Below are 8,716 nucleotides of genomic sequence, written 5' to 3'. Positions count from 1 at the left end.
TAGGGATTATGCTACGATGAACATTTGACTTCCACCGTCTAATTAAATATTCAATGTAATTTTCTTTTGGTTGATAAGGAAATACTCTTTGTTATAGATAACAAAAATGCAAGCATAACTAACCTATTGCTTCTCATGGATCAAGAAACAATTTCATGTCACATATTGAAAGTTAACCCTAAACATTCAACCAAGAATTCTCAAGTAGTCTATTAGAAAAAATCAAGATGTAAAAATTACATTCAAATAAAACTCCCAAAATTTACACTGTTTCAAAACCCTTAAGCTAGAAAACTAGGTCATACCTTCCTATGGAGATGGAGAAGAGAAAACTCGACATGTTTTTCTTAATTACATGAGAAGTAGAGAAGAAAAATACAAGTAGAGAGGTAAGAAGAGGGGAAAATTGGCTAGGAGTCGATTGAGAGGATGACCTCTGCCCTAAAATGAAGAATTGCATCTATAGAGTTGCGACAGTGCCACGACGCTATGCTGCACAATGTAGGGGGTAGGTAGCTCAGTGACACTTCCCCTCTACAGGCATGTCTACTGGCATACGTCCTCACCAAATCTGGTGCTTTTGGAATGAAATAAAAGGCTGATTCACTTGGTTCTAATATTGCAGGATCGAATCAAAGCATTTCAAGTCCAATAGCTAATTCTAGTAGCTGACGATCCAGTAAAGAACCCGTAAAAACACTAAATAAACACATTAAACACAGTAATGACCTTGAATTAAGCGAAGCAAGATGGCACATTTTCAGTGCTATTAAACACCCCCAACTTAATTCTTGATCGTCCTCGAGCAAGGTAGAATCACACAGTCACACAAAAATATGCTTGCTCAATCATAAGGGTCATTGCTCTAGTCTCAATAGTCTCCTAAGATAAGATTTGTAATAAAAAATGAAATTTGATCACAATCAATCAATGAAGCACATTTTAAGAATGATCCTAAATCTATTCATGTATGAATGAGTCCAAAACCCTACTAATTAAGCCTACACAAGCCGAAATGATTTTATAAGGCTCTCAATTTGTTTTTCCCCTACTCTGGCTCGAAGCTCAAGAGCTAAGTTTTCTAGACTCAATAATGCAATAACACACTTAAAGGAACCAAACTTTTATTCTATTTTTGTCTTTTTCTCAATTTCTTACTTTACACAAAAGAGAAGACCTTATGTAGATGCATCACCTTCGTTTTGGCTTGCCCATACGGGTTACGCGAAAGACATCCAACTGTGAGCAACGTCTCCTAACAAGGTGTCTAAGCTTACTTGTTTCTCAGGGGTACTTTTGCATAGTGGAAAACTATGGGTGTCATAGCTGCCCCAGGTTAATGATAACCTCAAGAAAGAGGAGTAATCCCCTTAAAAAATAACATACAAATTTGCTTTTCCTCTACAACATGCTTTTCTTTTTTACAAACTTTCTTTTATTTACTCTACACTTGGCTTTTACAATACAAAATAAGACTTTAGCAAAAAACTTAGGCATGCATTACTAGGGTGAGCTTTTGGTTACTTAACATCTATCACCTAGGCCTTTCGAGGTGACAACAAAAATATAAGCCACATAATACCAATCTAAGCATGCAAAACCTAATTTTGTTAGACAAAGAACCAAAAGAGGCATGCGAGATAAGAATTTTTTTTTTTAAAACGGGCTAAAAATCATGATTATGTTCTTCAAACATCATCTCATACAAGTCTAATCACAAAGAGGGCATGTCATCATCTATTCATCATAACAAACCAAGCAAAAGTGCAATCAAGCAATTCAAACATACAAACATTGTCTGAGCACAACACTCGAGAACTCCAAACCATCACAAATACCCCACCACCAACTTAAAATGATATATTGGCCCTAATGTATCTTTGATCTAAGCCCAAAAATAAAAAGAGTCGAGGGAATAGAAAACATCCCCTGATGACATTCACGTGCAGGGAATGAAGTAAGAGGGCTCGCGCTTGGATTGATCTTCTTCTTCTTTTAAGACCAAGTAAAAAAACATACAAAAGAAAAACAAGAAGTTAAACAGAAAGTCGTAAGACCCACTTTTATATCTCATGGTATTTTGGTAAATTTGGAAAACAATGAGTTGTTTATTTTGAATTATTTTGTTAAAAGGGAAGATTTGGGAGCTAATTGGAAATAAAAAAAATCTTGAATTGAATTAAATAAGCATATAAATGAAAGAGAAGAAAGGAAAATTTGATAGTGAAAATAAATTATTTTTTTTATTAGTGTAGAAACAATGTGTAAGAAGAGAGGTTGGACTTGGAAGTAATGGCAAAAAGAGAAAATCAAGAGTATGAAGGGCATATATGTCATTTTGTGCTATTTTGTTAAAAAGAACAAACAAATAAATGTATAATAACTAAATCAGCCGAAATTTCACAAATATGGTTTTTGGGTGGCATGTGTCATGTGAGATGGGTTTATGGAGTAATGGCAAGTGGGAAAAAATAATAATAGTAAATAATAAGACATCTTTAAATTGAAATTTTGAGAAAGAAAAACATAAAGGAAATAAGAAAGGGAGCAAGAGCTTAGGTAGGGAAGAAGATGGATTTTATGGAGGAAGTTTTTAGAGAGAATGAAGGGGAGAGAGAAAAAGGGAGAAATCATGGATGAAGAACTAAAGCAAGCAAGAAGTTGGCGTGAAGGATTTTGGAAGAATGGTAGATAAAGACTACATATTTTGGTAAGTTTTATAAGAAATGAATTTTTGAAATAGAATTGTTTGGGTCTATACTATTTTTCTTCAATTGCATATGCTTTTGACATGGGTGTGGCCCAAAATCACATAGAGAGTTTGAGATGGTTATTGATACAAATTGATTGATGAATTTGTAGAGGAAAGCAAGCAATTTAGAAGAACAGAATAACAATTTGAGGCCAAGAAATGGTTGGTAAATAATTTTCTCTTCGAAACTTATTCTTTGTTAATAATTAAGTACATATTAGAAAAAGAACAATAAAATAATAGTAACATAAATTTCCACATGAAGAGAGAGGTTGAGAGGGAAAACTTGCTATTCTTGGTATATGTGGTGAGAGAGCAAGAAATTGAGAAGTGACACTAGAGGAGAGAAGAAAAGTACATGTGGGAAGAGAAGTACTCTGCATGTGTGATTCTTTTAATCAGGAAAGTGGAAAATGGGTTTAAATGAAAATACAAAAATAGTCCACAAGATTGAAGGAAATTAAGACTAAAACTAAATTATTTCAAGGATTAAGTTAATTAAGGGTTGAAATTAATTCAAATATCAATTCAACATTTGAATTGATATTTCAGGGCAAACCGAGAGTGGTTTATTTTATAAAATTTATTATTCAGTAAATATTACGAGATTTCATGAAATTTATTTTTATGTATAGTTTTAGAAATTCATCGGCGAGTTCAAGAAAATGTAGCGAATTCCATGATTTTATCTTAAAAAATAATTTAGAAGATTTATCTTGTGACTTTCGAAGATGATTATCAAGATTTTCAAGTAAGGTCATGCTATCAGCAAAATTTTATGTTTTAGAGTATTCTAGAGAAAATATGTTTTATGTGAATTTCTAAAGTTATGAAATCTTTATAAGAAAGAACATGCTTTTTAGAACGATTTACAAAATATGTGAAAGCAAGATTTTCAAAAGGAACAAATTCATGTGTTTAAGATTAAAGTGGTTTTCAAACCACTAGATCGTTGTACCCATGGCGATTTCCCCCTACACTGATGTGGATATGTTTCTATAGTATAGCTATGATATATATAGTGTATTTGAGACCCACTTCAGCACACACATAGGCTTTGGGTCGTGTGTCGAGGTGTTTGCCTTTTGGGGACTGCTATGCGTGCACGTATGACCATGTTTCTCTACTATTTACCTTGAGGTTGCTCGGTAATTAGTATGACTATGTTTGCTCTGCTATGCATCTGGAGCTTGCTCAAGGTATAGTATGACCATGTTTCTCTACTACATACATCGAGCTCCTCCGTATATAGTATTACCATGTTTGGGTACAGGTTTGGTGAAGGTTTTAACAAGTCCATGTTCACGTTTGCAAAAGAATGCTTATGATTTAATTTATGCTATAATTCTCAACCTTCTAAATTGTTCAAGTTTTATATCGATTTGCAGTTTATGCTTATGATTGCAAGAATATGTTTATGATATTCTATATTTGTTAACTCTCTTAAGTTTTCAAGTTGCCCATGTTTTAAATCAATTTACAGAACCTGTATCGCTCTCTAGTATGATTATGATTTTCTCAAATTATTTTCCTAAAATCTCACCACTCACTGGACAATTTTTTAGCTCAACCTTTTTAAAATATTTTTTTCCCACCAGGTTACTTCTGAGTTTCAATAGGGGATTAGAGGAACAGAAGCTGCTATTCGACTCATCAGTTTGTTGTTATATGTAGCCAAGCATGGAGTTTTTAATAGGATCATGGTTATGTAAGTGTGTAAGTAATGTAGTTCTTTCAACTTGAGTTTTAAGTTCAAGACAAATTTGATGGTAGACTCCATTGCATGCTTGGGGGCTACTATCGTTTACAGTTCATCCTAGTTTGGGTAGGATAATCTGGGGTGGGGTGTGACAAAAGCAGTAAAGGAAAGTAGTAAAATTTGAAACCTGGCTACCTTTAGGAAACGTAAATTTTTAACGTTGGTTGATCGACGTGACTTGTCTTTTGTCAAGGTATAAAGAAATTCTCATATTTCTTTGGTCCCTTCTTAGATGAGTTGATATAGCTTGCTAAGCCTATAAGGCTCCTAATCTTTTGGAGAGAACTAGACAGGTTGAATTTGTTGTTTTTGGAATTAGGGAAAAAAGGGAAAAAGAAAAAAAAAAATCAAAAGACTCAAATGACCCAAAAGGGTTGAAAGAAAGAAAAAACTCAACAGACTCATGAGAACTAGAGGAGAAAAATTAAAAAGATATATGAAATACTAAAAGTTAGAATAGGACGAGGTCTTTTAACCTCTAACTCTATCACCTGGATGTTGTCGGGTTTAAGCTGGAGATCCTCCTTAGTCTCACAAACTGGCAAGCATGGCATGACATCATCATCATCATTAGAGAAGTAGTGAAATGCACTCCAAAAGTGCATTCTTTGGGCTTATAATTAAGGTAGTTTAATGCTTAAATTGAGATTGTTAATGTTGTCTATGTTTAATTGTAGGAAATCGAGTAAGAAATTTCAAGGATAAAATGACCATTTTACCCCTGGATTGAGCATAATTACCCTTTCAAGAACATAGTGTTACACTAAAAAGCATAATCAAACAATTGGGGAGCATAAGGTTGGAGCGTAACTATGCTGCTCTATTACATTGAAAGAAAGAATCATATAAACAAGGGAACCTAGCTACACTACCTAACGCTTCCGATTGATGCTTGCATCCATCTCATTATGCAATGTAGCAATGCTGCTATACAATGTAATTACACTGTGAGCACTATGTTAAAAAGAGATCTGCGCCATTTGAACAAAAAAAAAAAAGTCACAACTCAGTAAGATTTCAACCTAATTTAAAGAGAGACATCTAGAGAATCAAGCCATTACTAAGATTGATTTGGAAATCAACAACGAAAGTTTGAGAGATCGAGATTGTGTCACAAATACGGTGAAGGGAGATTGCATCATCTATTTTTCTATCTTTCTTATCCTACATGATGATTTTCTGTTTTAAATCTTTTGTTTTTAGAAACATTAGTAGCCAAGCCTCTCAATTCTAGGGTGTTGTTATTGCTATGAGTTTTCTTAAATAAACTTTAACGTTTGAATTAATTATATGGTGATTGAATTTTAATTCCTCCATGTGAACCCATATATTTGATTTATCCTTAAACGAATGTATGTTATGCTGAATTTTCTATTTGAGAAAGAGAAGTTTGGCTGGAACTAACTGATTAATCTATTATTCAATAATGCATGAGAATGACTAGAGAATGATGGAGTTTGAAAATGAAGGAACATAATGCGACATGATTTTCAATGTGGAAGAGATTCAATTTGGTATAATTATGATAGAACAAGTCGAGTTTGGAAAAGTATATCCTGATTATAGACTTCCAGGCTCATTCGATCTAAACAATTGATTCATCTGTTAATAATTGATTGGAATTTCATAGCGGAACAATATTCTAGATCCATTATCTCATTGAATTGTTGGTTTTTCTTTCTGATTTAATTAATTGCAATAATGAACCTTAATTGTTGATTGTCCAAATAAAATTAGCTCATAAATAACAACAGTTAGCAAAAAATTCTTCAAATCAAATCCTCGAGGACGATACCTCATTCAAGATTTACTACTACGATATATACACTTGCGTGCCTGTCAAGCTTTTGGCGTCATTGCCGAAAATTGACAATATAACTTTTGTTTAATATTATGAAAACGATGTTAGTCTTAATTTGGGTTATATTTTATTTTAATTATTTTTATTTTGTCTAAAGTATTCGATGTATACGACAAAATCGTCGATCTAATATTTTGCCATTGGATCCAGAAATCGAACAAATATTGAGAAGAGTCGGGAGGACTTTGAGAATTGAATTTGACACAATGGGAAAACAAGTGAATGCGATGACCATTGGAGATTATTTCCAGCCAACTGTTCTTGTGTCACAGCCTCGAATCGAATTTGACAAATGCAAACAATTTCGAATTAAAGCCTGGTTTAATTCAAATTGCGTGAGATGGTGCATTTAGAGGAACATTGAATGAGGACCTTCATGAACATATTCATGATTTCCTGGAGACTTGTGGAACAGTAAAATTAAATGGGGTCTCTAATAGCACCAAAATTGTGTTATTTTTCTCTTCTTAGTTCTAGGTCGTTACTATGTTTAATGTGTTTATTTAATGATTTTATAGGTATTGAGTATCTTGGAGATGGAATCAGTTATTACGAGCTGTTCGGGGTTAATTTGGACCAATTAAGAGCTAATTTGAGCAATTGGGCTTTAAAAGGATGTGAAAGGACGAAAATACCCCTAGATGGAGCATAGCAACACACAACCGAGAATTGCACAACACTACAAGATAGTAGCCTCCATAATGCTAAAAAATAGGGTAGCGTTGCGGCACGTGCGAGGCCTCACAATGTTGTAACATTGCATTGCAGCGTTGTGACACTGCAACTACTATATAAAACATTTCTTCTTCGTTTTTGGGTAGATTTATCACCTCCAATTGGCCCTCCAGCCCATTTCTTCATCTTCTTACCTCTCCTACTTATAATTTTCTTCCTTTCTATCATGTAATTAGTTGAAATGGAGCTCAGATTTGTCTTCTTCATCCCGTGGGAAGGTAAGTTCTAGGGTTTTCTCTAGTTTAGAGAATGTTGGATTGAACTCTATGTAATCTTTGAAGTTTTATTTAAATGTAATCTTTATATCTTGATTATGAGTTTCCTTTTTTATTGAATCGCTTTGTAATCATATTTTCTCTTGATTTTCTGATAAACTACTTGGGATTTTATGATTGAATGCTTAAGAGATTGACTTGTAATACGTGGCATAAAAGTATGGGTTAATCTTGAATGAAACAAAAGGTAAGATAGGCTTGCGATTTATTGTATATAACAAATAGTATTGTTCCTATTGACCTAGGGAAAACTGTATTGAAAGTTTAGTTAGACGATGGAAACTAAATATTCATCCTAGCGTAAGCCATAAAGCATAATGCGGTTAGGTAAATGTGTCTAGTATGGATTCATCTAGCATGTTTAACTAATTAGATATTTAGGACCATTGGTTGGATGTCCAATCAATTGGGCTGGGCATAATTAAGAACCATAAAGATTGCATTCGAATAATTCGATGAACAAGATTACATTGAGTCATTTTGATATTCATCCTCTAGGCTAGAGCATCTCTGTTAATTGCATTTCTATCTTTTATTTTCTCGCATTTTATTTTATTGCAATTCAACTTATCTAATTCACACCAAACCACCCCATTTTACTACTTTAACTAAAAATGAGCTTCGATGAACTAATCTTTTGTGCTTCCCTGTGGTTCAACCCCGGACTTGCCATTTGTACTACTAGTTGGTATAAGTTGTTTGTGGTGAATTATAAGAATTATTTTATTGGAAGTCTTTTAGGACCGACACGAAAAAGATTTCCGTCAAATTGGCGTCGATGTCAAGGAAGCTAATTAGTTCTTCTTAGTTAGTTTTTAGTTAAAGTTTATTTTGTTTTGATTTATTTTCTTTTTGTGTCAGTTAAGCATGAAAGGATTTCCAAATCGATCTTAGACATCTGAAAGCCAAGTTGCAGATCTTGATGCCGAGGTAAATGGGCTTAACTATCAAATTACTGAGTTAACTTCCTTAGTTGGCCACTTGATGGAAAGGAGTTTGCAGCAAGAAGAGGTGTGAGGGAGTTGCCTATTCGAGGGGTACCCTACGCAAGCATGCCCGAGGTTGCAGTGGAATCTAGTACCACATGATCATTCCGAGGAGCGGTATTATGGTCATTTGGACTACGAGGATCACCATTCTTGGTGGGAGGAGTCCTTTGACCATGGATACTCATGATGGCAGTAGAGCTTGGACGACCGAGATTTCACAGCACCACACCAGTTGACTCATGCTTAGTCTTCAAGGCCAGGTAAGTCTTTAGAGGCTTTGGTTATGGAGCTTACTGATAGTGCTTTTGAGCTTCAGCATGACACTCTCTATAGGCAGCAGGAGTT

General features: G+C 34.2%; 1 long non-coding RNA gene across 2 annotated transcripts; it reads left to right on the top strand.

Annotated features, from left to right (window-relative positions):
* The first annotated feature begins 2,539 nt into the window (after positions 1–2,539).
* Positions 2,540–7,306, top strand: LOC120071789 (uncharacterized). Of its 2 annotated transcripts, XR_005480345.2 has the most exons (3): positions 2,540–2,710; positions 4,351–4,460; positions 6,523–7,306. It is a non-coding gene; the product is annotated as an uncharacterized LOC120071789 (long non-coding RNA). The 2 variants fall into 2 exon arrangements; XR_005480346.2 differs by lacking the exon at positions 6,523–7,306 and having other exon boundaries at positions 4,351–4,723.
* The last annotated feature ends 1,410 nt before the right edge of the window (positions 7,307–8,716 follow it).

The sequence above is a fragment of the Benincasa hispida genome, chromosome 2 (genome assembly GCF_027475165.1).
Source record: "Benincasa hispida cultivar pf3 chromosome 2, pf3_genome.v1.1, whole genome shotgun sequence".
NCBI classification, from domain to species: domain Eukaryota; kingdom Viridiplantae; phylum Streptophyta; class Magnoliopsida; order Cucurbitales; family Cucurbitaceae; genus Benincasa; species Benincasa hispida.
The sequence above is the reverse complement of the archived record's forward strand: the minus strand, read 5'-3'. Positions and strand labels throughout refer to the sequence as shown.